At 38.0% G+C, this 24,920-nt stretch overlaps 7 non-coding genes across 7 annotated transcripts; 4 read left to right on the top strand and 3 right to left on the bottom strand.

Moving 5' to 3' along the window:
• Positions 1 to 13,697: 13,697 nt before the first annotated feature.
• Trnay-gua (transfer RNA tyrosine (anticodon GUA)) lies at positions 13,698 to 13,804 on the bottom strand. The gene is made up of 2 exons: positions 13,768 to 13,804; positions 13,698 to 13,733 (listed from the first exon to the last, which is right to left on the bottom strand). It is a non-coding gene; the product is annotated as a tRNA-Tyr (tRNA).
• Positions 13,805 to 14,033: 229 nt separating this feature from the next.
• Trnay-gua (transfer RNA tyrosine (anticodon GUA)) lies at positions 14,034 to 14,151 on the top strand. Its single transcript has 2 exons — positions 14,034 to 14,070; positions 14,116 to 14,151. It is a non-coding gene; the product is annotated as a tRNA-Tyr (tRNA).
• A 4,275-nt stretch (positions 14,152 to 18,426) lies between these two features.
• Positions 18,427 to 18,540, bottom strand: Trnay-gua (transfer RNA tyrosine (anticodon GUA)). The gene is made up of 2 exons: positions 18,504 to 18,540; positions 18,427 to 18,462 (listed from the first exon to the last, which is right to left on the bottom strand). It is a non-coding gene; the product is annotated as a tRNA-Tyr (tRNA).
• Positions 18,541 to 18,655: 115 nt separating this feature from the next.
• On the top strand, positions 18,656 to 18,770 carry Trnay-gua (transfer RNA tyrosine (anticodon GUA)). The gene is made up of 2 exons: positions 18,656 to 18,692; positions 18,735 to 18,770. It is a non-coding gene; the product is annotated as a tRNA-Tyr (tRNA).
• A 436-nt stretch (positions 18,771 to 19,206) lies between these two features.
• On the top strand, positions 19,207 to 19,321 carry Trnay-gua (transfer RNA tyrosine (anticodon GUA)). Its single transcript has 2 exons — positions 19,207 to 19,243; positions 19,286 to 19,321. It is a non-coding gene; the product is annotated as a tRNA-Tyr (tRNA).
• Positions 19,322 to 20,647: 1,326 nt separating this feature from the next.
• Positions 20,648 to 20,764, bottom strand: Trnay-gua (transfer RNA tyrosine (anticodon GUA)). The gene is made up of 2 exons: positions 20,728 to 20,764; positions 20,648 to 20,683 (listed from the first exon to the last, which is right to left on the bottom strand). It is a non-coding gene; the product is annotated as a tRNA-Tyr (tRNA).
• Positions 20,765 to 20,920: 156 nt separating this feature from the next.
• Positions 20,921 to 21,037, top strand: Trnay-gua (transfer RNA tyrosine (anticodon GUA)). The gene is made up of 2 exons: positions 20,921 to 20,957; positions 21,002 to 21,037. It is a non-coding gene; the product is annotated as a tRNA-Tyr (tRNA).
• Positions 21,038 to 24,920: the final 3,883 nt, after the last annotated feature.

The raw sequence follows: 24,920 nt of genomic DNA on the forward strand, positions 1-24,920 counted from the left end.
AGTGGAGTGGGGGATATCGGCAAACACTTCTCTTGGATGGTTGTCTCGTAATCCGATAGGCACGACGGTCGAGACACTGATTTTGAGAAGAGCTGAGTGGAGCTTGGAAGAACATTGCACCGGGCGCAGATTAGCATACTGATGGAGGCCACTGTTGAGACAGGTGATGATATTTTTTGTTATATGGCAAATTGCAATGGTAGAAGTTCTGAAAATTGGTATTTAAGGCATTTTTCTATATAAATCTCAGAATTTTTTATAACTATGCATGTCCTATATTTTAGTGAAAAGTGTTTTTTTTTTTAAATCAGAAAGTATTTACAATGTAAAGTTCAAAGCGTTTTCCGGCCAAATCCGAATACTTTAAAAAGAAAAAAACAATTTTAATACGTAGGTGAATGAGTAAAAAAATGCCCATAAGTTGAAGTAAAAAGAAAATATGTTGAGTCGAATGCATGTGTGAACCACATTTAAGGAATTTTATTACTTGGAGCCTAACATCCAGAGTCCCATTCACTCAAATGGCAGGTGTGAGAGGGATACACGTTTGTTTACAAAAGTTATGTGCCTTATTGAAATAGAAGGCACGACTTGTGCTTTGGTTCTTTATTTAACATACAGGATATTTTTTATTTTATTTTTTTTTCGAAACGAAACCATTTAATTTTCTTCATTCATAGAAAAAGGATCCGCATGTTTAAGCCTCGTCGAATTCTTCAGAAATCATTTTATTTCATTTGTTTGAAAATGCAAAATCGTCAAATAAAAGAAAAGAAAAGGCGCATTTCCAACTCCAAGAGGATTATTTATTTAAAGTTTAAAAATAATTTTAAAAAGCTTTTTTATCGTCCGTAAACCACGTGGTCATCTTAGGGAGAGGGGGGGGGGGGGCTTGGCGATTGTCCACGCTCCATACAAAAAAGATTTTTTTTGCTATACAATTGTCAACAAGGGGGGTTTATGGATGATCCGAAGAGAACGTTCATGGAAACATAACTACTGCAAGGCTTCATCCATGAAGTACGTCACGCTAAAATCAGCCATAATTTACCCCCCCCCCCTCCCCCCCTTTGTCACGCTTTTCCTATACTTATAACATGCAATGTCACACTTGATCAGACCCCCCCTCCCCCCCCCTAAAGCGTGACATACTTTCTGGATGACGCCCAATATATTTTAGATTTTGTAAGTATTCAAAGATTTGTATAGCATTTCACTTCAATACTCCGTTATTTACGGTACAAGACAATAACCGGGCGTATTAGATGATTCGACAATTAAAAAAAATGTTTATTTCTTATGAGTTTCAAGAGAATGGGAAAAAAATTCGTAGGTTTAAAAAACATTTAAACAATTATTGAATGGTTCCAAGTTTAAAAAAAAGATTATTAATAATTAATTAATAGCTAAGTATTAAATCCATTAACCGTAACTAAGGCTACCAACTGTACGGATTTTTTTCCTTTTAGTACGAATTTTCGACTTTCTTCGCGGATTTTTAACAGGCCGGAATTTTCGTACGGAATTTTTAGCATGATACGGATTTGTACGGAATTTCTCAGTTTAAAGTTGATTATCAATAATTCAAGAGTTTTTTAATATGTCCTATAAACATATAAAACACAATGGCTCATGGGACCTTTTAAAAAAAACTCTAGAATTGTTCTTTTCAAGTTTTTACATAACATATTTACTATTTACCCAATAAAAGATCCAAAGGCTTTCTAAAGCTAGTGAAAACCTGTGATATTTTGAATTAAAACAATGTTAATCTAAAAGCAAACTTAAAAATTTCGTAACATTTTAAGCTGCAAAAACGACACAGTTTTATAATTTCAATTCTCAAATTCCAAATTTATTCAAATAATTCCTTGACAGTTTTTGTTATACCATATCGGCAAAGTGTACGGATTTTCGCTCAGCAAGAGTTGGTAGCCATAACCATAACTACACATTTCTATATGTTTTGTACCGAGTTCGTTGGTTGGAAATCGTTAACCAGCTGTCAAAATAAACTAAATTTTATTTTATCAACCATCAGTTAAAATATTAATAGTACAGTCCAGACTTAATGATCCGAAGGCCTTAGACAAATTTCACTTCGAACAATCGAGTCTTTTTTTTGTTTTCTTATTTTTGATTGTGGAGCTTATGTTTAAAGCTAACTATGCTAAAGTGACCTAGAACTTTAAAATCGAAGATGGCGGCCAAAATGGCGATGATGAAATATTTAAAAACTTATTTTGTTATTTAATAAGCAAACAATTATTCAAATTTCACTATAATGGGGTTCCCTAACTCTAATTTTAAATAAAAAAATTGTTTTTCCTTGTTCGTGATTTGATTATTCGGGAGTTGGAATAATACAAACCCTCGGATAATCAAACTTCGGATAATCGAAACTTGGGATAATCGAGTCTTCGGATAATCGAGTCTGGACTGTAATAATGAACTTTAATATAGTCCAGACTCGATTATCCGAAGGCCTCAAATATTTTGTCTTCAGATAATTGAATCACAATTTTATTTTTTTCGTTGTCAACTACTCTAACGTGATTTAGAATTTGACAACTCAAGATGGCAGCCAAAATGGCGGTTTTTAAATATTGATAAAATTCATTTGCTTCATTCTAAATGCCAATTAACCTCTCAAATTTTATTGAAATGTGGTCGCCGATTTCGAATTTAAAACCAAAATAACATGTTGTATCACAGCTGTTCTTGAATTTGCTATTCCCATCAAACGTCAGCTTTTGTACCGTAACATAAGACGCAGCACATTTGCAACAAACAAACAATTCTCACACCACTAACGAAAACAATTCACATCAGTTTTGTTACTCCAGCACGCGTCCATCCAACATAAAAATGATCAAGTTAACTGACGCACATTTACCCCTACTTACCGAAGGCCCATGAATGTTCCCTTGCTTTAGGACCTGCAAAACACCCGTACCAACCAACACCACCAAGCATTTGCACCAAAACCCGTTTAATGTTCCATAATACCGTAATGTTGTTACTTCTGCGCTGCACAAATGTGTTGTTGTTGTTGTTGTTGTTGCTGCTGCATGTTCATCGCACCCATCGCCCCTCCAAACTGTGGCAACTTCCCTCCTCATCAACAACAACTTCTGCGCCAACTCCTCACTCACACACACCTAAATACAGCGGAATAATGTCTTTATTAGCTCCCGATTCGACTCTCTCTGTTCCGCGAGAGAAAATCTCGCGCTCGCGCGAGTTTCTCTGGAAATTCGTCGCTCTCTGCACACACACACCAAAGTTGCACCCCAGCCATCAAACTCCGCCCTTAATTTTCACACCTTGAATTTATGCTGTTACACAGTTACCTTCGCCGAATGCTGCGCTGAAGAAGGCAGCTGCTGGTCGTTGTTACCTCTGCGTTCAACGGTGTGGAACGTAAATTAAAACATAATAAAACATTATCCGCATCGTGGAACGCATGGCAGCAGCAGCAGAGCAACACCCAGTGTGATGGTGCGAGTGGAGTGTGAATTCATGATGAAAGGTAATGTTGCTACTGACAAAACCTGGTACTGGTTAGGGGGTAATCTTGTGGTGTTTTTTTTTGTAGAGTGCGCTTGTATTTATGGATTAAACCAATTTAAAACTGACATTCAAAAAAAACTGAAGAATAATCAGAAAATGTAAATACAGTCCAGACTCGATTATCCGAAGCCTCGATTATCCGAAGCCTCGATTATCCGAATTTCTATTATCAGAAGGTTTGTATTGGACTTCTGATCATTGAATCACGAACAAAAATAATCGTTTTTTCTTTTTCTTGTTTTGACATCAAATTCGAGTTCTGCGACCCCATTTTAGACATTTTTGAATAGTTGATTGCCTATTAAATATTAAAATGCATTTTTAAAATTTTATAATCGCCATTTTGGCCGCCATCTTGAATTTAAAAAAAATCATCTCAGGAATATTTTTCTTCTTATTCATTATTATTACACAACCCGACACTTTTGAATTTGATGTCAGTAAGCGCTTCAGTTTCGCCGAGATATGATAGATTTGGGCTCCTTGAACACGCTCCAATCGACAGAATTGAATTTTTGGTTTGGGTTACCCTCATACAAAAACGTGGGTGCGCATGGTTGCTTAAAATAAATCCATATAATTTATACCCAAAATTTAAAATAATTACTTCTTAGCAGGGAATCCACTAACATTCAATTCTGTCGATTGGAGCGTGTTCAGAGAGCCCAAATCTTTCATACCTTGACGGAACTGAAGGGTTTACTGACATCAACTTCAAAAATGTCGAGTTGGGTTATTATTATTATTCAGCAATTCCATTTGAAAAGAGCCTAAACCGAAAAAAAAGTTCTCCGATCGAGCTCAAAAATTTTTTGGGGGTTCCTTGGCCAAAATAATTAGACCCGTATTTTTTTTATTTGGCCATTAGGGTGACCTACATCGTGCTAGGGTGGTTCAAAAAATGGCAATTTTCGTAATTTTTCGCAAAAACCACTTTTTTTAAAAAATCATATCTCCGCGTCATTTCATCCGATTTTAGTTGTCTTAGACGCTAAAGAAAGGTGATTAGTTTGGCTATTTAAGAAAAATAGTAAGAAGTTTCAAAAATCTAGCTTAACATTTGAAAAAGTCGTATGAAAACTTAAAATGGCGTTTGGACCGTGTCTGGACCAAAGAGCTTATGTCTGAATATATTTTTATCGGATTCCTCGGAAAATTTCGCATAATTTAACAAAAATTGGCGATGTCAAACCGTACGTTTCCGAGATATGATTTTTTGAAAATAAAAACTGAGTTTTTCGACGTGCTACGCGCAAAAACAGGAAAATGACGAAATCGGCAAAAAATCAACTTTTTACACTAAAACTGCGATAACTTAAAAATTTCAGCGATGACCTATACATGTTAGGGTACCAAAAGTTGCGTATTTTAATTACGAAATTTCCGAGGTCGAGGGGGGAGAGATGGCAAACAAATAAAAAATAAATAAAAATTTGAACAACAAGCCATGGTCTCAACATTTAAATAAAAAAAATGTTTTAAAATGCATTTTACACTAGTTTAGTTGTACTGCAATCATTAGTGTTAAAAAAATGTAAGATTTGACGAAAAAAAATTTCAGTGAAAAAAAAGTTTTTGCACATCGAAAATTTTCTAAAATTTTTGAATTTTATTTTTGAACAATCCCAAACATGCTAAAAATGATTTTAAATGCAGAGAAATGCATTTTAATAAATTGATTTCAGCTGATTGCACTTGCGTTTCCATCGATTCCATTTTTTTGCACCCTGATTTTTTGAGCCGATTTTTAAGGGTTTTTTTAGCTTTTTGAAAAATACCAAGAAGGTCAAAAGCAATAAAACGAAATTAAATTGAACATTGTATAAAAATAAAAATAAACAATCATTTGAGTTAAAAAAACATTTTTGTTAAATTTTCAATTTTATTTCGTTTTTCTTCTTTTTTCAGAAGATTTTGATTAGATTTTCAATTTGAATTCAATTTAAACTTGTCAAAACTTTCATTGCTAACACATCTTCACAACTATGCCAGCTGAATAATAAAACCATTCGCTGAAAATCATCCCCGCGAAAAAAAAAACCTCTCAAACCCTTTGATCAAAACTAGCGGAACCGACCGATGTTTGAAAACAATCCGAAAATATTGTGAAATGACGTGTAATAACAGAGCGCTACTTTCTTTTCAATTCTCCGCAAAATTGCAGCCGCCAACCTCGCCGCACCGCTGCCATCATCATCAAATCAATTGAATATCCGTGCGCTGGCATCAACAGGATAATTGGGAACCAGTCAGCAGTCTTGGGATGAAAATGAAGGAAAAAAAATGTTCTTTGAATTAATAAAAAAAGGAGAGTGTCACACTTTCAACGCACAAGGAAATCGCTCACAGTGGGATTTTAAATTACGATTTGCGGTCAAAATTTGTTGATTTGTTTTGTTTTTTAAACAATATATTCAAAAGTATATAAAAAATAGTTTAACAAAAATATTTAATTTATGAAATATTTTCTTCAAAGAATGGAGTCCACTGTGCACCAGAAATCTGTGTCGGCATTTGGTCCTTGCATCTTTCCGCGCAGAGAGCATTTCAATTCCCTGATTGCTCGGTATCATCCCACAAGTTTCCCCTTTCTGGCAACGCGAAACCCCGGAAAGCAGGCAGGAATCCTTTCGTCGGCGGCGAGGACACACAAGTGAAATGGGTAGGCAGGATAAAATTATCCCAATAATGATAGGACAACAGAAGCCATATACCTTGCCCCGGGTTCAGAACCAACGTACAGATCGGAGGGAAGAAGTGTATTGCGACTCGCACACCGGGGAAGCTTTATTAACCCCAAAATTAAAGCCGCCGGGGGTTGCCGAAGTGTCGAATGTACCAAAGCAAATGCCGCCCTGCCACGGTTTTTCGATTCAGAGCAAAAGGGGTTTGCACGGGAGAGTTTTTGCTTATGGTTTCGGGACGTTTATTGCAGATTACGCATACTGCTTTTTCAAATATGATGTGTAATCTCATTGAATACACAGAAAAAAAATCATGGTAATATTACATCTGGAAAAGGGTACATCTTTTATGTCAGAAAAAAGGTGTAATTTTACCTCTGGAAATGTGTAATTTTACCACTTTTCTGGTGTAATGTCCCTTTTTCAGTCTAAATTGAGGTAAAATTAGATCATAAAAGAGGTAATATTCAACCTTCCAAAATTACACCTTCCAAATTTACATTTTTTTTCTGTGTATGTAAATAAACAATAAACTTTTTTTTTCGCATATTACCTTTAGGTTAAAATTTATTATTTTTACGCTATCATGTTCTTCGTTAAATTTCGCACAGTAATCATACAAAACCTCAAAGTAAAACGAGTCCTTCCCAAGTTTCAGCAATTTTGATGACAGCTATATCAAGGAGACAATTGCGGCACCCCTGTGGTGTAACCGATCAACTTCGGATGAAGACACATCGGCATCAGCTTCGTAACAAACCGTACAGTTTCCTCAAACAATACCTGCAGATGATCCCTCGAAAAGTTTCAAAAGTCAGAAAAGTTCAGCTTTGGCCGGCGGCACGGCTCGAAGACATCTGAAGACCCGAAACTTTGCCATTATTCGACCAACAATAGACAACGAACCCGCAACTACACAATGCTTTGTCGGTCAGGCTTCTTTTGGGTGATTGGTCGTCGTCGCTTACCTAATAATAGTTCGTCTTCGGTTTTCTTAGACCGTTGTTGCAGTTGCAGTCGGCTGCACGAGTCTTGGACGGAAAAGTTCGAGACTCTATTGAGTCCAAAAAATATGTTTAATTTATCATCTCCGAATGATACCAAACAAAACCACAGGGCCAAGAGGTGTGGTTTGATGACAGCTTCTCCGCCATTGAATGCTACCGCTCTATTTATACTTTGCCACATTTTTGGGCACCAAATCCGACTTTGGGTTTGCAGCTTGCATCTGCGTTGACACCTCGGAAGCACCACATGTCCGCCGAACACGTGTCGTCCCCCTGAGATTCGGCTAAAGTCGCCGCTATAAATTTCATTGGATTAAGTGCACGAATTAAAAATGTGTCGCGGGCCGCGACCATCTTTTATGGCCGTTTGGGTAAACTTAGTAAATTTTCTGTACGACAAGAGTCCGTTGACTTTTGAAATAAAATGGTTCAGCTGGCAGCCGTAACTTGGCCCAAAAGTCGAAACATTTTGAAAAAGTTTGCGCACTTCTAGGACACAGAACGGGCAAACAAAACATGGGTGGTTCGAGTTTTTTTAGCGGCGTTGGTATTTGGGTCGTTAAAACAAGCTTTAATAAATATTAATCTGAGTTTGTTGAACGACAGCAACATTTTATTACAAGCATGGCATGGTTGAAAAAAATTGAAATACTATTATGAATGCTGTCACTGAAAAAAAAGAAGCAAGTTCTGCGTAATTTTGAATATGGTTTTAATCAGAAACCTCCATACCTCCACTTAGTTTTACACTTCCATTATTGATTGTCACAAAACTATCAATTAATTTTTGTGCATGATTTTTTGTTGCAAAATCTCAAGCAAACTAATTACTTACAACCTTTTTGGCAGACTTATGGACGACATGTAAATTAGCATTATGGAATAACTTGTGGGTTGATCACGCATTTTTTTTATTTTTTGCAAAATCAATATTCTTAATTATATACATTATCTACTTTTTAATTTAATTTTTTTTTATCCAAATTAATTTATATTATTCAATTAAAATTATCGTCCAAACATAATAACTTTAAAAAAAAGCTACTTTTCAATGTTGCAATATTTTTTATCATGTTCTGTCATGCATTCCCAACAATCAACAGTAAAGTGTTTCTGGAAGTCATATTATATAAGGTTATAACTTGCGATTAACTGATGATATCTCAGGTTCATCAGAATGGATTACTAATCAGAAAAAAAATATCAAACACGAAAAAACACACAACGATTAATGAACGCATTGTTTTAGATATTCCTTTTATAAAAATCAAATTGTTCAGATTTATGATGAATTTGGCGAGTTTTAAGCATGCTATTTTTGAACGGATGAGTTTCAGGATTTATTTTGAAAAAAATAACTTCAGCTAACTAAGTTAAAAAAGTGTGCCATATTTTTGAGTTGTTGAATGTGATTATTTTCAAAAAAAAAATACGATTCGACATTAACACACTAAACTACGGTACTGGTTGAATGTGTTATTGTTGAGTAGATTTTTTTAATAATCATATTTAACTTGAATTGGTCCAAAGCTTTAAAAGTTTGGTCAACAAAAACCCAGTTAGAAAACATCGACCTTAACTAAACCTCGAACGTAATTTTCCGAGTCAAAACTATTAAAATATTGATCATTAAACTGACAGCAAGTTGAATAAACATTTACCATGATGGCGGCAGCCAGCAGAAATGAAAATGGAAGCTTACCAAGTGGAACTAGAGCCCGAACATTAACCGGTTTAATTGCCCCAGAGGTTGTTCATGATTCATGTCGTTACGATGTCTCGGGACTTAAGTTGATCCAGTTTGGCACGAAATTCATAAACAATACTCTCTGATGACGTCTGTTTTTTTATTCGATTCGCAACAAAGTTAAACCAGGTGACGGAACTATAGGTGTACATAAATTCCCCTTTCTCAACAAATTATTCGCTCAATGGAGCCGTAATTTCCGTAACACTCCTTTTCCCCCTAGAGGTTCCAGCGAGGTCAACCGACGCGGCGCGATGAAAGACGCCGAACTATCGGTTTGGACGAAGTATCGGTGCTGCCGTTCGCCGCCGATAATAAACTAAATAATAGAGAAAATAGGAAAATTACCCGCCCTCAAAGTGTCTGGTGAATAGAGAGCGGCTACCAACAACCCCGTCATCTCAATACATACCGCGAAGAAGACGCCAGAGGACGTACCCTCTGGGCACTTTGTTGAAGCTGCTGCTGACGATGAAGCTGCCGACGACGATGCCGTATTGTTTGCCAGAGAGCTCTTCTCACCTTTCGGATTCCCTGCTGAACCTCTTCCAGCGCACCGTGTTATGATGTCTAACGAAACGGAACGATTCCCTATTATTCAAATCCAAAATACACAACATAAACATCCAGCCAACCCCGGGGCCGAAGCAGAAGGGCTGCACTAACCAAACTCCAGGGAAAAAAAGAGGCCGAGAACTTACCGCAAATCTGTCTATCATAACTCGGGAGATTATTAATTTTCCGTCGCGCTTTGCGCCGGGCCGCCAGAGCTCGTGGTCTATCATCAATAATATTTGCCGCTGAGGTTCCCATTCACAGGAGTTGGCGCGGCATCTTCCAATACAACATTCTTTCAACTCTTGAATTACGCCCGCGAGGAACCCTCTGAACCCGCTCCTCGCTGCCTTTCTTTTCGAATTAATTTATTTGCTTTGCTGGTAGCTGCTATATGGTATCAGAGGGAAAATCATCCTCCTTTCGCGCACTCTTCATTTCCCTGGGATTCACGCAAAAGAAGTGTCGAATTACAACCTTGAATTTCGGCTCCAGAATCCCGGCAGCAGATTCTCGGGGACGACTTGCGGTGGCTTTGATCTGGCAAACTGGGTCGCTGGCGGAGCCACGCTGCGAATGTTGATCAAATTGATTCTGGTTAAAATCGATTTATGATGGACAAATAATCATCTAAATTTTGGGAATTTGTTTTTACATTTTCATTTCTGATCCAATACAAACTACACAAATTCAACTTTTCATGTCCCAATAAAATCTGCCCCTTCAACACGTGTTGCTTTTTCAAAATTCAAACATATCGCGCGGTTTTATGGTTTTAGAGCTCGACACCAGATGGCTGTTAAATTATGGATTACCGTGTCTCGGCTAGGATAAGGTTTGTGTAAACAATAACTGTAGCCCTGAGGCTGAACTTCTCAAGGTTACATGTGACCCAGGTTAGAGTAAAGTGCCTAATAGAAAGTGGGGACACGAGAAACTGAGAACCCAGCGATTTTCTGTCAAAAAATTGAGCACCTCCAAGATCTTACACATAAGGTGCTTACAATCTCTCCTTTGTCCATAGGATTTGTCAAAAAATGAACACCTTTTATTTAAACGCTTGGTAAAATTTGAGTGACCAACTGTGAGTGGTATTGCACTTTGAGTGCCTTGTCCTCACTTTCTATTAGGCACTTTAAGGTTAGAGAATCTAAAGAGAAACGGTTAGAGAATCTAAAGAGAAACGACATGGCACTCAGACACAAAAATGTAAAGTTTTTCATATTCAACAAGACACTCAGAATGTCATGCCACTCACAATGGAATACCCGATTCGAGTGGTAGTTTGACAGTTCGCTCCATAAGAAATACATTGCTCACTACCAATCGCGTCGGGTACTCCATTGATTGCTCATATGTTAACAACACCCTTTGTGCGGCGTTACACTCGATCCGAGGGTCTCCCATAAACCGAAGTCGCAGCCCTCGGCGTGGTAAAAAAGGTTCCGATAATTTCCCCGAAACACGCACGTGACACATCACAGTGTTCAAGGTAGCCTTGATCAGCCGAGTCAGCTTATCCGGGAATCCGTTCTCGTGCATAATCTGCCATAGCTGCTCACGGTTCAATCCAGCTTATCTCCATTTTTTGTAGATGAGACACACGACACCATCCATCCTCTGGTAGCTACTCCTTTCCAGATCTTGGAAATCATACAGTGAAGCGCCCTCGACAGTTTCCCTCCTCCATATTTGAAGAGCTCACCTGGTACCCGATCCTTGCCGACAGCTCTGTTATTCTTTACCTTCCTGATCTCCCTCTTTACCTTCTCCAGATCGGGTGCTGGAAACTGTTCATCAGCAGCGGGCGCTCTTAGGTCCGGAACAGACCCCAAAAAAATTAGGCAGCAAGTTTGCACTGATTTGACATTTGCTGGGGGAGTCGAAAAGATTGGTTATATTTCTGCGAAAGACAAAAAATAAACTAAGTTTTCAGTCACAGGGCGAGTTGGCACAGCCCTACTCCCGGCTCCCGCGCTGAATCTGAAACGTCAAAACGAATTTATTTTCAAAAAGTTTACTCTCTCTGCCATCTTTGAAACCGCGGCGATTGAGCAAGTTGTGGTGCGGAAGTTTGTCGCGGCAGTGCGCGTTTATTTTGCGTTTTACTTTATATTTTTTATCGGAATTTCAACCTTCAGAGTGTGCTCGCCAAGAAGCTGTAAAATGTAGGGAAAAATTGTGCAAGTGCAACCCAAATAAACGCAAAAGAAGTTCCACCTGACAGGAAAGAAAAAGAATTTCAAACACCCGCGACTGACATCTCCGTTCTTCGGGAGCGAGTGTGCGTGATTTATTTACACCCTGCTCGCGGAGCTGTGTGAGTGTGCTGCGAAATTCCCGCGCACGCGAGGCCAAAACGTAAACAAATGTACCGTACGGCAACGAACACAAACACGAAAAGTGCGTAAGTTTTGTTTACAACTACTCACGACGAAGATCGCGATTGTGTTGGTGTTGTCAGTTTTTGAACCTCGTCGTTTGTGTGGTGTCACTCGGCGCACTTTTTTGTAGCACCAATCAATAAAAAGAAAACGAGCTGATTTTAATTGGCAAAACGGCAAATTAATCGGGGAAAAGCGATAGTTTAGTGATTGTGACCAAGTGCGTGGGATGAAGTGTGCATAAACCGATAGGAAGACCAAGGATTAAGTGGATTAACCTGTCCGATAAAGGCTGCTTTGCCGAGAGCAAAAAAAATCCATCGGGCGGAAGTGCAGGGTAAGCATCATAATGGCCATCGATTACAGTCAAATTCAAGTTCAAAGGATAGAGAGCTGATTTTATTCCTAAATTACGACGAACCTTCTGAAAATCAAATTATCAATACAAATATTTTTTTTATTTAAAACATGTAATTTTAATGATTCTGGAAAGGCTTCATAAATAATATGTAAAATTTGTTGTGTTATGTACTGTCACGATTTACCCCATAAGGTCATTTTGAGCACCATTTGTTGTACAAAAAACTAATCTAATTTTTTGTCTAATTTTTAGTATTTTAATTTGTATTAACTTATTGGCCTATTCTGCCACCTCTTACCTTCTTTCCTGTTGACTTCTTATTTATTTCATATTATTATTTTTTATGTGTTTAAACGTTTTCTGCTATAGAATAATACATTAAAAAACATGGTAATATTTCATCTAGGAATGAGTACATCTTGAATCTCAGAAAGAATTTGTAATTTTAACTCTCAAAATATGTTAACATGTATATCACTTTTCCATTGCAATGCTACTTTTGAGTCTAAATTGATGTAATATTACATCATAAATGAGGTAATATTCAACCTTACAATTTTTAAAACATCCAGATTTACTTAATTTTTTACTGAGTACCAAAAAAACCTGAAAATTAAAAAAAACAGCCAAACTTGACCCCTTTCAAAATGACATTTAATAAAACAATAAAAAAAAGTCACATATTTTTTTAAATCAAATTAAACCCTAGAATTTTCTCAAATTTTGTTAGTTTCATACAAAGTCAATATAAAGACTTTTTAAAAATCTAAAAAAAAAATGTTGAAGATTTATTTTTTGAAGAATTTTTAGAGTTTCTATAAAGATAAATGAAATTCGGCATAAAAAAAATAACGAAAATATCACTTAAGTGGCCACACCCATGAACAGAGTTGCCAGATTTTATGTTTTTTAGACTCATTAGAAAGGCATTTCAATTACCTATCCAACAACGAGTAATATGACTGTATTGAGTCGATTTCTGACCACTTATTTAACATTAGGCTTTTACGGGTAATTTATTTCTGGTTTTACTTTTTTATCATAACTTATCAGCATAGGACAACCACAGCAGACAGGTTTGAATGAAAAACTAGTCCAGACCTCTAAGTACAGTTTAAAAATCAATCCAGAGAATGTATGAGCTAGAAATAATGGCATTTAGATTTAGAACATTAGTGATTTTATTTCAAAACCAATGTTTCAAAATAGTTTTACAGTCAACTCCTTGGTTGTCGATCTCTGATTTGTTGATAAATCTTCCTATTTCGATGGATTCTTCAATCCCTTCAATCAGCATACTTTGATTATTTCGTTCATCGATCCCTTCAATGTCGACAGATAGAGTTCAACTGTATTAAGAAAAAAAGAGTCAAAGTTAAAAAAATCTCCTTCGAGCCGGATTTGAACCAGCGACCTATGGATTACTATTGATGCCCCGTGAAATGACACTCCAAATCTACAGTCCACCGCTCTACCAACTGAGCTATCGAAGGCTTCAAAAACGTGATTTTTTTCAACCAAACAAGCCACTCCGCTGCCTTACGTAGAGTGAATTTAAAAGTCTACCGAATCAGCTGACCGCAGCTGCTTGGGGAGGGTAAAACGAAAACAAGTTCCACGCGATCGCCGATCGCGGTTCCATGTTTTCTGATGACCTTGCGGCGGCGGCGCAGACAAAAATCAATCATTGCATGCGGTGCAACGTTCGGGAAAGGTAACCTGCCTTCGATAGCTCAGTTGGTAGAGCGGTGGACTGTAGATGGAATTGAAATTGTTCGTACAACAATTGGAACAATTCGCAGTTATCCATAGGTCGCTGGTTCAAATCCGGCTCGAAGGAGCAGCGCAATCTTTTTTTTTTAATTAATTACTTCAGATGTCTACGCTAAAGTCGCGCGCGATGTCTTTGAACGATATCAAGGTTATAAGTACTCGGGTCGGATCGATCGTGTATGTTGCGTAACGTGCGTGATGATCATGCCGAAAATATACACACTCTCGACTTGACGCCGGAACCAGTCTCGAAGTCGTCGTTTTGCTATGGTACTCGTGGCCTAAGCCACGAGTTAGTAGTCGCGACTAAGTCGGGGTGACACCTAAATTTCTGTCCTGAATTTGGCACTTGCTGCTGTATACAAACAAACCGAAGAACCACTACCCTTACACGACCTCCGGCGGCGCGCAAATGTGAGTTGTATCAATCATTCGCGTAAGTTTGATTTGATTTTTGCCAGCGGCCGCTCTTCAAATGAGACAGCAGCACGCGCTCTGTGAACACATTCTCACATGTTGGCAAGTTTCCGGCCAGTTAGATGTCAAGGTCAGCTCGGCACTGTCAGGTCAGGAATTTAAAATCGTGTTGAAATAACGGCCTGATGTTTTGCAGGTTGAGACTCCTCTTCCTTCCTTGGGCAGAGTGGCATGACTCGTTTAGAAGGGGTAATAAAATGCACTTCGAACAAAAGTTGCACCTCTATAGTTGGCCCGGATTTATGCAAATTACGTGTTGTCACGTTTCAACACCGAAATGAAGATAAAACTGTAAGGACCTTTCCGCTTGAAGGATTGCGTGTTACTGCAAAGCAGCGTAAACTATAAAATTACCCTTTTGCCGTCGTCCTTGGCCAGGGTCAAGCTAAAATTGAAGCGATTTGTCTGGCAAAAGAGGGGTATCGTAAAATAAAATATTTATCAAAGTTGAGGAAAATCGACATCATTTAAAAGCAGCATTTTTTGTCGCGACATCGAAATGCGTTTCTGCAACTTTGTCTGAAGTGATCGCAAAATCGAATAGTTCGACACGGTACTGAAATAGACAGAAAAGTCAATCGCGGCTGATCTTGCGTTTTCTAGGTCGCCACGAAAAGGGGCTGGTCGTGTCACGGTGTTAGCAAACAATGCATGGCACACCGTGCATTCTATACATTAAATGATTAGGATTTTACATGAATGGCTCAAAATGTGTCAATTTCAATCTTGAAGAATTGTTGTATTACCTAACAAACGATAAGTCAGATGACGGTTCCGGATATAATTTACAAGCAGAGCAGTTCTCTCGAGTTTTCCGAAAAAAATAACTTTTGTATATTTTGATTTGTATGAAAGTTCATCGATTCCTTCTGTCCAAATAAGCCATTACGCATAATTAGTTTCTTCACACAAGTCTACATGCAAATTCGGGGGCTGTCCATAGAAAAAGTGCTATGTAAACATTCGCAAATCTGTATCTCGAGAAGGGATTTTCTGATCGATTTGATGTCTTCGTTTAAAGTTATGATTAGGACTATTCACACTATAAAAAACAACGCTAAAAAGATTTTGAATTTTTAAATCCAAGATGGCGGCCAAAATAACGGTAATATAATATTGAAAAAATGCATTTTATTTCTTAATAGGCAACAAACCTTCGGATAATCGAGTCTGCACCATTTTTGAGTTATAGCTTTTCTTAGGCTAAATCATTCAACAAAATTATCTTTTTTACTTAAATAAAAATAGTGTCCACCTTTGAAAAAAATATATATATTCGAAAAGCTGTGAAAATTCTCTACAATTAGCTTTTTGGACTTTGTTGGCCCGACATTTGGTTGCTGAAATATTAACTTGCAAAGAATGAATACAGTCCAGACTCGATTATCCAAAGCCTCGATTATCCGAAGTTCGATTACCCGGAGGTTTGTCTGGGACTCCGAATAATCGAACCACGATAAAAAAAATACTAAAGAGTAGTTCAGAGGTCATACTTGAGCTCGACAATAAAAAAAAGACAAAGAAAAAAAATCGCGTGATTCGATTATCCAAAGTGAATTTTTTCAGAGGCCTTAGGATAATCGAGTCTGGACTGTATCACCAAAAATGAGTTATTTTAAGCCCTCCATATTCAATTGAAAACCATTGATCAGATTTTCAATGTTAGAAAGAGAACCCTGTGTGAACTTTTCTCAACCAATTTAAAAAAAAATATGATAAAATCAAGACTTACATTTCAGAAGGTTGTAATTTATATTTTTGGGCATTTTTTGGCCCGGTCGTTAATCTTAGATAAGCTAGCTAAAAATTATCCAATTTTAAATTACAAAATCAGACCTTGTTTCCTTTAAAGTTGAATTTGTCCACCTTTGAGGTAATCTAAGCAAATTATTACTCTGGACGATAATTGACAAATGAGTAATTGTCTACGGAGATTAAAAAAAACATTTTTCGAAAATAAAAATCTCAAAACGGAACACTTTATCAAAATATTTACGACTGCAAATTTAATGTTTAGCTTAGCTTAGCTTAGCTTAGTTGACCGTACTCTAGCCGAGCATACAGCTCGCAATAGCTAGGTTGGCGCCGATAAGGAAAATAAATGCGTCAGGAATGTGCCGAATGACACATTACCACTCATTTGCCCTTTTGGTCGACTCCTCACGATCAGCGGGGGAGGGATGTGATGATTGGATACTAGGGTGCCCAGAATATGGGACTTTTTTTCAAAACCACGCTCCACAAGTTGAATATTGTTCCTTGACTAATTTTAGGACTCTGGGCCAAATATGAGCAAAATCGTTCATCATTTACCCATTGATACTCGGAGGTGAAGTTTGTATGGGAAAAATCGAAAAAATGTATGGAAAACCCAAGTTTCTTACGGTTTGGTCTGCACGGTGCGCTACTTCCATCCAAATATTCTCAAAAGTGAGATTCTTATTGGAAATTTAATGCTCTACAACTTTGTAGAACATACCAAAGCTGTAAAACTCGATCCTGAAAAGTTATTAGCGATTTAAAATAGTCATTTTTGTATGAAAAACATTTTTTTCACCAACTTTAGGCTCGGGTATCAATGGGTTAATCTCAACCAATTTCGCTCAAAATTTACAGAGATGCTTAAAATAACCCAATAAACCGTTTTCCGCTTGTGGAGCAGGGGGTCATTTTTTCTGGGCACCCTATTGGATACCCTATAGAGATGCCTAAGAACTTAGACGACCTCCAAGATATCCGGATTTGGAAGGGGAATGGGATTGATGGAATACTTCACCGACGAATGAAGTAGTGGGCATTGGTTGTTAAATATAATTAAAATTGAAATGCAGTACAATAATAAGGACATAACTAGAACGCTCTCACCAAATTCTGGGATCATCCAAACCGCTCCGTAAACTCCGATGTAAACCCCCGCTTCCTTGGCATCTCTGCCGCCGTCACCGTTGAACAGCTTCCGCAGCCACCTAGCCCTGATTTCTTCCGGAGTGAGCTCCATCTCGAATTCTTCTTAGCTTGAGATACTTCCACTTCACGGCAAATTCTTTTTATGCAAAATCAATAAGCCGGACATTTTTTTAAAATACGTGACGGATCGAAAAATAAACGCGCCCGCACACCACGACTACTACGATCCTTTACGACTGCAAATTTAATGTTGCATCTAAAATATATTTTTAAATTTAGTTTGACAATATTTTCGTTTTGTTTTTAATCTCAATTTCTTCAAAAATTAAAATCTTTGAAACCAGATTTTGCACTAAAAGATGCATTTTTTAAAGTCCCCTAGAACATAAAAAAATCAAACATAAAATATTACTTTTTTAAGGAATTTAAATGTTAGCGATTAAAAGAGAAAAATTAAAAAATCGGGATTTTTTTCGGCATACCTATTTTCTGAAAAGTCCTTATCATAACCAAAACCTTTTTTGAAGACATCAAATCGATCAGAAAATCCCTTCTCAAGATACAGATTTTTAAATATTCACATGGCGATTTTGTATAACCAGCCCAAAAAATTGTATGGATGTTTATCCAATGCAAAATGGCTTCTTTTGACATAAGGAATGCATGGACAAAATTTCATTCGAATAAATATATACAAAATTAAAAATCTCGAATAAATTTTTCTACAAAACAAACGTAAGTTTTTGAAATGAAACATCAAATTTGAATTTTTATTCAAATACACATACATAATCACTTGAAAAACGTTTAGAAAATTAGTCTAACATAATGGTTTGCATCATTTGAAGCCAAAAGTGGTATATTTCCAAAACGTTGTAACGCGTTGTTCTCCTGTAATCAATTTAAGAAAGGGAGTTATCATAATCTTTTAAATATCCTACTAAAGTTTTAAAATTTATCCATCGAGCCGGATTTGAACCAGCGACCTATGGATTACTGCGAATTGCTCAAATTTTGTATGACCAATTGTTTCATCTACAGTCCACCGCTCTACCAACTGAGCTATCGAAGGTTCACTTTTCCCTGTGGTAAAATGAGTGTCCATGAATTGCAATTTTGAATCATGGGAAAAGGTAAAGTTGAATAAATCAAATTTTGTTCAGTTGCATTGACCAGAGTCCATCGCCCCTTCGATAGCTCAGTTGGTAGAGCGGTGGACTGTAGATGAAACAATTGTTCAAGTTGTCATTTGAACAATCCGCAGTAATCCATAGGTCACTGGTTCAAATCCGGTTCGAAGGATATTTATTTTCAAGAAAGCAAAAAAAAAACAGAATGTGATCATAAGGATAAGGATATTTATTACTTCTAACTGCTTTTGAATTTTTGAACACATTTTGCTGTTTTTTTAAATCAAAATTATTGTCCCTGAATTTTTGAGTTGTGCATAAACTTAGGAAATGTCAACAAAGATCTAAAAAATATATCCTTCGAGCCGGGTTTGAACCAGCGACCTATGGATTACTGCGAGTACTTCATCAAATGATAGCTTGAAACAATAATTTTATCTACAGTCCACCGCTCTACAAACTGAACTATCGAAATTACATTATGTCGACAAAAGTTGATAGTTCATGAGTTGGTAATCTCGATGTTGGGAAAGATAATGTTCATTTTAAAGCTACAAGACAAGGGCATCTTGATTTCGTACGAAATGCACTTACGAAAATACATCGCCCCTTCGATAGCTCAGTTGGTAGAGCGGTGGACTGTAGATGATACAATTGTTCAAAGTAACATTCGAACAATTCGCAGTAATCCATAGGTCGCTGGTTCAAATCCGGCTCGAAGGAGTCTATCTATTTTGGCTTCTCCTACTCTTTCCTATAATACACCTTTTTGACTGTCAAAAATCTAAAAGGAAGGGTTCGTTAACCGACCGCATGTGTGTGTTTACGTTAGGGAAAATATCAATATAATCACTATTGGTTTCTAAACATTTGGTGAGTTTTTTTAAGTACGCAAACACCACGCTTCCGACCAACGAAAGTCCTTCCGCGCCACACTCAGCACACGTTGTTGTCGGGCATCAGAACTTCGTGTCCACACGCAGCACTTCCTCGCACAGTACGCCAACCCTAGTGCAAAACCATGACGACGACACGCGGTGCAACCCTTCGCGTATTTAGTGGGCGAAGTTTAGTTTTTAGTTCGACTAGTGAAAAGGGCTTAATGTTGAACCTGACATGAGTTTTTTTTTATGAATTGATTTTCAGCAAAAAAAATAAGTTTCTGTTTTGTAAAAAATAGTGTTGTTAATAGTTTCTTACTAAAACCAAGTCAAACTGAAAAACAGTGCCAACAATAAGGCACCATCCCCTTCCGCTATCCTGGCCGAGGAAAATAGCATGTTTTCCTTCTGCTCTGTCTGTTGCTGCTACACGCCGAGAGAAGAGTTTTCCGACCCGAGCGAGGCGGAAAAGCGCTGCTCGACAGAATTTACGATTAAAACAAAAATTTGAATCGTCCCCTCGGCACAGTCAGCTTGTGACTCGCGAACGTGCCGAACGTCGTGTTCGCCCTCAAAGCTCTCAGGAGCTGCTTCGGTTTCGAGTGTCGTTTGGAAAGTGACTTCTTTTTTTTTCCTTCTGTGAAAGTGATCATGTGAACCTTTAAGGATTTTGCAGATGATGAAAATGCAATAAAGTGGGAATTTGAACCGACTCCAGCTTTAGAAAAAAAGCTGGAAACTTTGTAGAAGAGAAGAAAGTGGAATTTTAGTGAACAGTTTTGGTGGAAGAAATCTTCAACACTGCCAAAAAAATAACTGCAAACTTATGTAGCAAGTGATTGTTGTTTGTCATTTTAAGACCAGTTGAACTGTTATTGTCATCTTGGTTTGTTACATAGAGTAAAAAAAAAAGTTTGAAGAGTAAAAATTAAACATAGAAAGTACGCTGCAAATTTTTTTTCTGAAAAATGGCCTGTCACGCTAATTTTTCTTGCGTCTGCACCTATGTAAGTAAATTAATTTAATTAGTCATACAAAATTGACGACATTGAAATTGCAGTAGTGAAAATTTGCCTGTAATCATTCCTCTTATTTGTTAGTCTTTTATTAAACTAATGCAATTGCTTACAGATTACTTTGAAAATACCCACCAAAAAAGTAATTCAACTCCTTCGAGCCGGATTTGAACCAGCGACCTATGGATTACTATTGTTAATTGCACAAATCGTGTTTGAACAATTGTTTCATCTACAGTCCACCGCTCTACCAACTGAGCTATCGAAGGTACACTTACTTAGTGAATTGAGTGCGTTCCCCAACTGCTGCCAAGTTGATCCAAGGAAAGCAGTGATTATACAGTTGAGGTTTTTCGGCCTGATCTTGACCAAACAAGGACACACGGTTCACGTACGCGAACGAATTGCCAAAATTGCATCGCACACCTTCGATAGCTCAGTTGGTAGAGCGGTGGACTGTAGATGAAACAATTGTTCAAGCACGATTTGTACAATTTTCAATAGAAATCCATAGGTCGCTGGTTCAAATTCGGCTCGAATGATTGTTTTTGGATATTTTTTCAAAATGTTATGTTTGTTTGATTGTCTACATCTAAAAAATGTTCATAAAGACTTTTTTTTAGCACTTATAACTTTTGTTAATCGAAAAATGATTGAACTTTTTTTTAATTAATTAGTTTGAATAAACACTAAACTGATTTATTATACTTCGCTAATACTAATAGGTTTAATAATATTTTTAAACCAATTTATTCTGCGGATAACAATTTTTATTGAAAGAGAGAAAAAAAAATCAAAATCAAATTATTCGCTCTACAGCATTGCCTTGGCGTTCTCGATTGCGAGATTCCTACTCGAAACTAGGTGTTCGAAGGCTTGATTGTTGAGGCAATTGCAAACCTCTTTTTACACCTCAGTTTCCATCCACCCCGGGATTCGAACTGACGACCTTTGGATTGTTAGTCCAACTGCCTACCAGCGACTCCACCGAGACAGGACCCAGGGAGACGACTCCTACACCTGGACTGAGCTAACGACCTAACCTCTAGGTTAGACCGGGGCCAACATCTACTTCCCGTCCGACGGAAGGCGTGATCAGACAAATCTCGTCTCAAAAAATGCCACCGGGACCGGGAGAGAAAACGGGTTCTAATTTATTAGACTTTCCAACGTCAAGGTACAAGTTCTTTGCCACCAAATTTATGAAGAAAATGCAAAGACCTAAAATCATGTCAGCATAAAATTAAAAAAACAGTAAGATTTTTTGGGTTTCAGCAAATTATCGAATTGTGACAAATGAAGAGTAACACTTATTTTGGACGTTTTCAAAAGAAAGGCTAGATTTTAAAATTTCGAAATAATTTGTATTGAAAAGAGCAGCAAATTTCACAAAACTTTCACAAATTAACATTTAAAAATTTAATTTGAATTGAATGGTTTCCGACTTCCGAGATATCGCGAGTTTAAAAATTAGGGTTAATGAGAAAAAATAATTTTACACAAAATTTTAACTTCAAGAGGCTGTAACTCATCAACCGGCAGTCCAATCAACAATGTCCAATAAGGAAAATTGTAGGAAATTTTCTTAACTCATCGACTAAAATATTGCAGAGGTGCTTTTCTTTCATATTTTCATGTGTTAAAATTGCAAAAAACTGAGCATTTTTGGAAAAAAAAATACCTAAAGGTACCCATTTTGAAAACAATTAATCTTTTCAAAAAATGTCCCTGGGCTTTGTCATAATGAGTGTCATAGGTTTGATGCTTGTTTGGCAAAGAGTATGATTTGATTCGATGTGGAATTAAAATCGAAGTGTTCAGCATATTGCTGAAGCTTCCATTTTTACACATGGACACCACTTCATGCTGCGAGAACCCACTTTGGCGCAGTCTCAGGGCTTAATCGATGGCCGGTAAGCTGTCATCGAGACAAGGAGGTTCTCCGATAGTGGAAATATCACATTTGTACAATGAACCGCTACATATGTGATTTTTCCCTATCTTAATGTGGGTGTCAGGTTAGGATGCGGGTTTTAAAAAAAATAGTTTTTGTAGAATTTAGGATTTTAACTATAAATATCAAGATCGGGACTGGCAACACCAGCCAGCAACAGTCTACTGTTCGGAGCTCCTCAAACTTTTCGATTTTTTTCGCCGTAATTTACCGTGATTATCCGCGAGTTTGCTGCTCCAGCATGCCAAGGGCCGGCCGTGGCCGTGGCAGTTCGAGTGCGGCCTCGAAAAACCCGCGAAGCTCATCTACCGGCAGAGTGCAGAAAGGTAAACACACCAACGCTGCATCGACCGCCATCGCGCACGGGAGCGTGCCCAGTGACGTCATCGATGAATCGCTATTACACGTGTCATACCGTCCACGTGAGTCCCCTGTACGGACGAGACAATCCACCCGGGCATCCGGGAGCACTTCCGGCCAGCAGCAGCAGCAGCAGTCCACAAGCACCACGACGACAACCACTTCCAACGTTCCCACCAGAAACGAATTTGAGATTCTGAGTGGAGAAGAAAACAACACCGACAGTGACAGCAGCAATGCTAGCGACGACGATTACGATGATAAACTTGCGCGCAAGCAAGAAAAGAAGAAAAAATGCAACTCTCCGAAGGAACGACGTCCACCTCCAATTTTTGTTTTGGAAACGTTGGCAGACGATATTGACGAGTTGCTTGAGGGACTCCAATATTGTCTGAAAATAAGTAAAACTTCTGTGCAAGTTATTACGCACAATAAACAGAATTTCGACCTGGTGGTGAAGAAGATGAAGTTGCGAAACTTCAAATTCTTCACATTTGATCCTGCAGAGAAGGTCCCTGTGAAGATCGTCCTTCAGGGATATCCGGACCGCCCGATCTCCGACCTGGAAGAACACCTGTCGGGCATCAAGGTTAAGCCTCGAGAGGTTAAGGTGCTCTCGAAATCGACAACAGTGACAGGTACGTACACATTGTACCTCCTGTACTTCGATCGTGGGTCCGTCAAAATCCAGGACTTACGGCGGATCAAAGCACTGGACGGCTTCTTCGTGACGTGGCGATTCTACACGAAGAATCCGACCGACGCAGCGCAATGCCACCGCTGTCAAAAATTCGGACACGGTTCAAGAAACTGTAATCTTCCGCCCCGGTGCGTAAAGTGCGGTGAGACCCACTTCACCGAAAGGTGCAATCTTCCGCGGAAAGACCAGCTGGGGGAAAACGCCCAGCAGCACAAAGCGCGCGTCAAGTGCGCGAACTGTGGTGGAAACCACACGGCGAATTTTCGTGGCTATGCCGCGCGGAAAAAGTACCTCGAGGAGCAGGACAAGAAGAAGAAAGCGCCAGCGTCCCGCCAACCTCCGAAGACTTCGAGCTCGAACGCTGCAGCAGCTGGCGGCGGAGCGGTTCCATCGACCAACCCAGCGTTTCCTCCCGGTTGGGGAGGTTCGTACGCTAGAGTAGCCGCTTCTGGGAGCGGTACTTCACCGGGACAAGCAGACGTCACCGGAGATGACCTCTTCACGCTTCCCGAGTTTTTCGCTCTTGCTGGAGAGATGCTCACGCGCTTTCGTGCCTGCCGGAACAAGGCAGAACAATTCCAAGCTCTTAGTGAGCTGATGATGAAGTATATCTACAACGGATAAGCTGCCTAGTGCAGCGCAGTTTTTTCGACGTCAACAGACAAAACAAATTGTGATCTAGTTTTAAGCTTTTCTATTTCTATCCTTTTCCTTAGCAAATTTCGAAGGTTTTTTTTTTAAATAATTTTTCCTTCTCTTGGCAAATCCATTGTTAGAATATCCAATTACATCAAAATGAACTATAGTACAAATCATAGTTGAAAGGTACTCCAAAACTCTATTAGGTTATAAAAATTACGATATTGTGAATTGATTATTTACTAATAAAAACTAATTGAATTGAATTGAACTATAAATATCAACTTTTTATACTTTGCATTTAGTTATTTAGGGACAAAATTAGTAACAGTGAATTTAGTAATTCTATCAGAATCGGTGATTTTCATTCAAGTAGCATAAAAACCATTATGATTTGTCAAAATTTCCGTAGAGTCTCGATCAATCAATAGTGAAATGATATCGGACTTAATTCGTTGATCTGTTGAACTAACGGTTGTCGGATTATGATTGTATCGATCATTGTTGCGAATCGAGGATCTACTGGAATTCTGACGATCAAATGGTCGTCTCTTTTTCAATTCACGACTTGTAAAATATGAACTGTTATTTTTTTTTTGTTTTTTAAAAGAAGCCAGACTTTTAAAATGTCGGGGATTTGAGATAAGAGTAGCTTTCGGATAGGGTCTTTAAATCTTGTATTCAATTCAAGTTAGGTAGTTATCCGCAAATGAATATTTGGACTTATATGAATAATTGAACATTTTGGACTTATGAATAACACACAACTGTG

Source organism: Culex pipiens, chromosome 2 (assembly GCF_016801865.2).
Source record: "Culex pipiens pallens isolate TS chromosome 2, TS_CPP_V2, whole genome shotgun sequence".
Taxonomy (NCBI): Eukaryota; Metazoa; Arthropoda; class Insecta; order Diptera; family Culicidae; genus Culex; species Culex pipiens.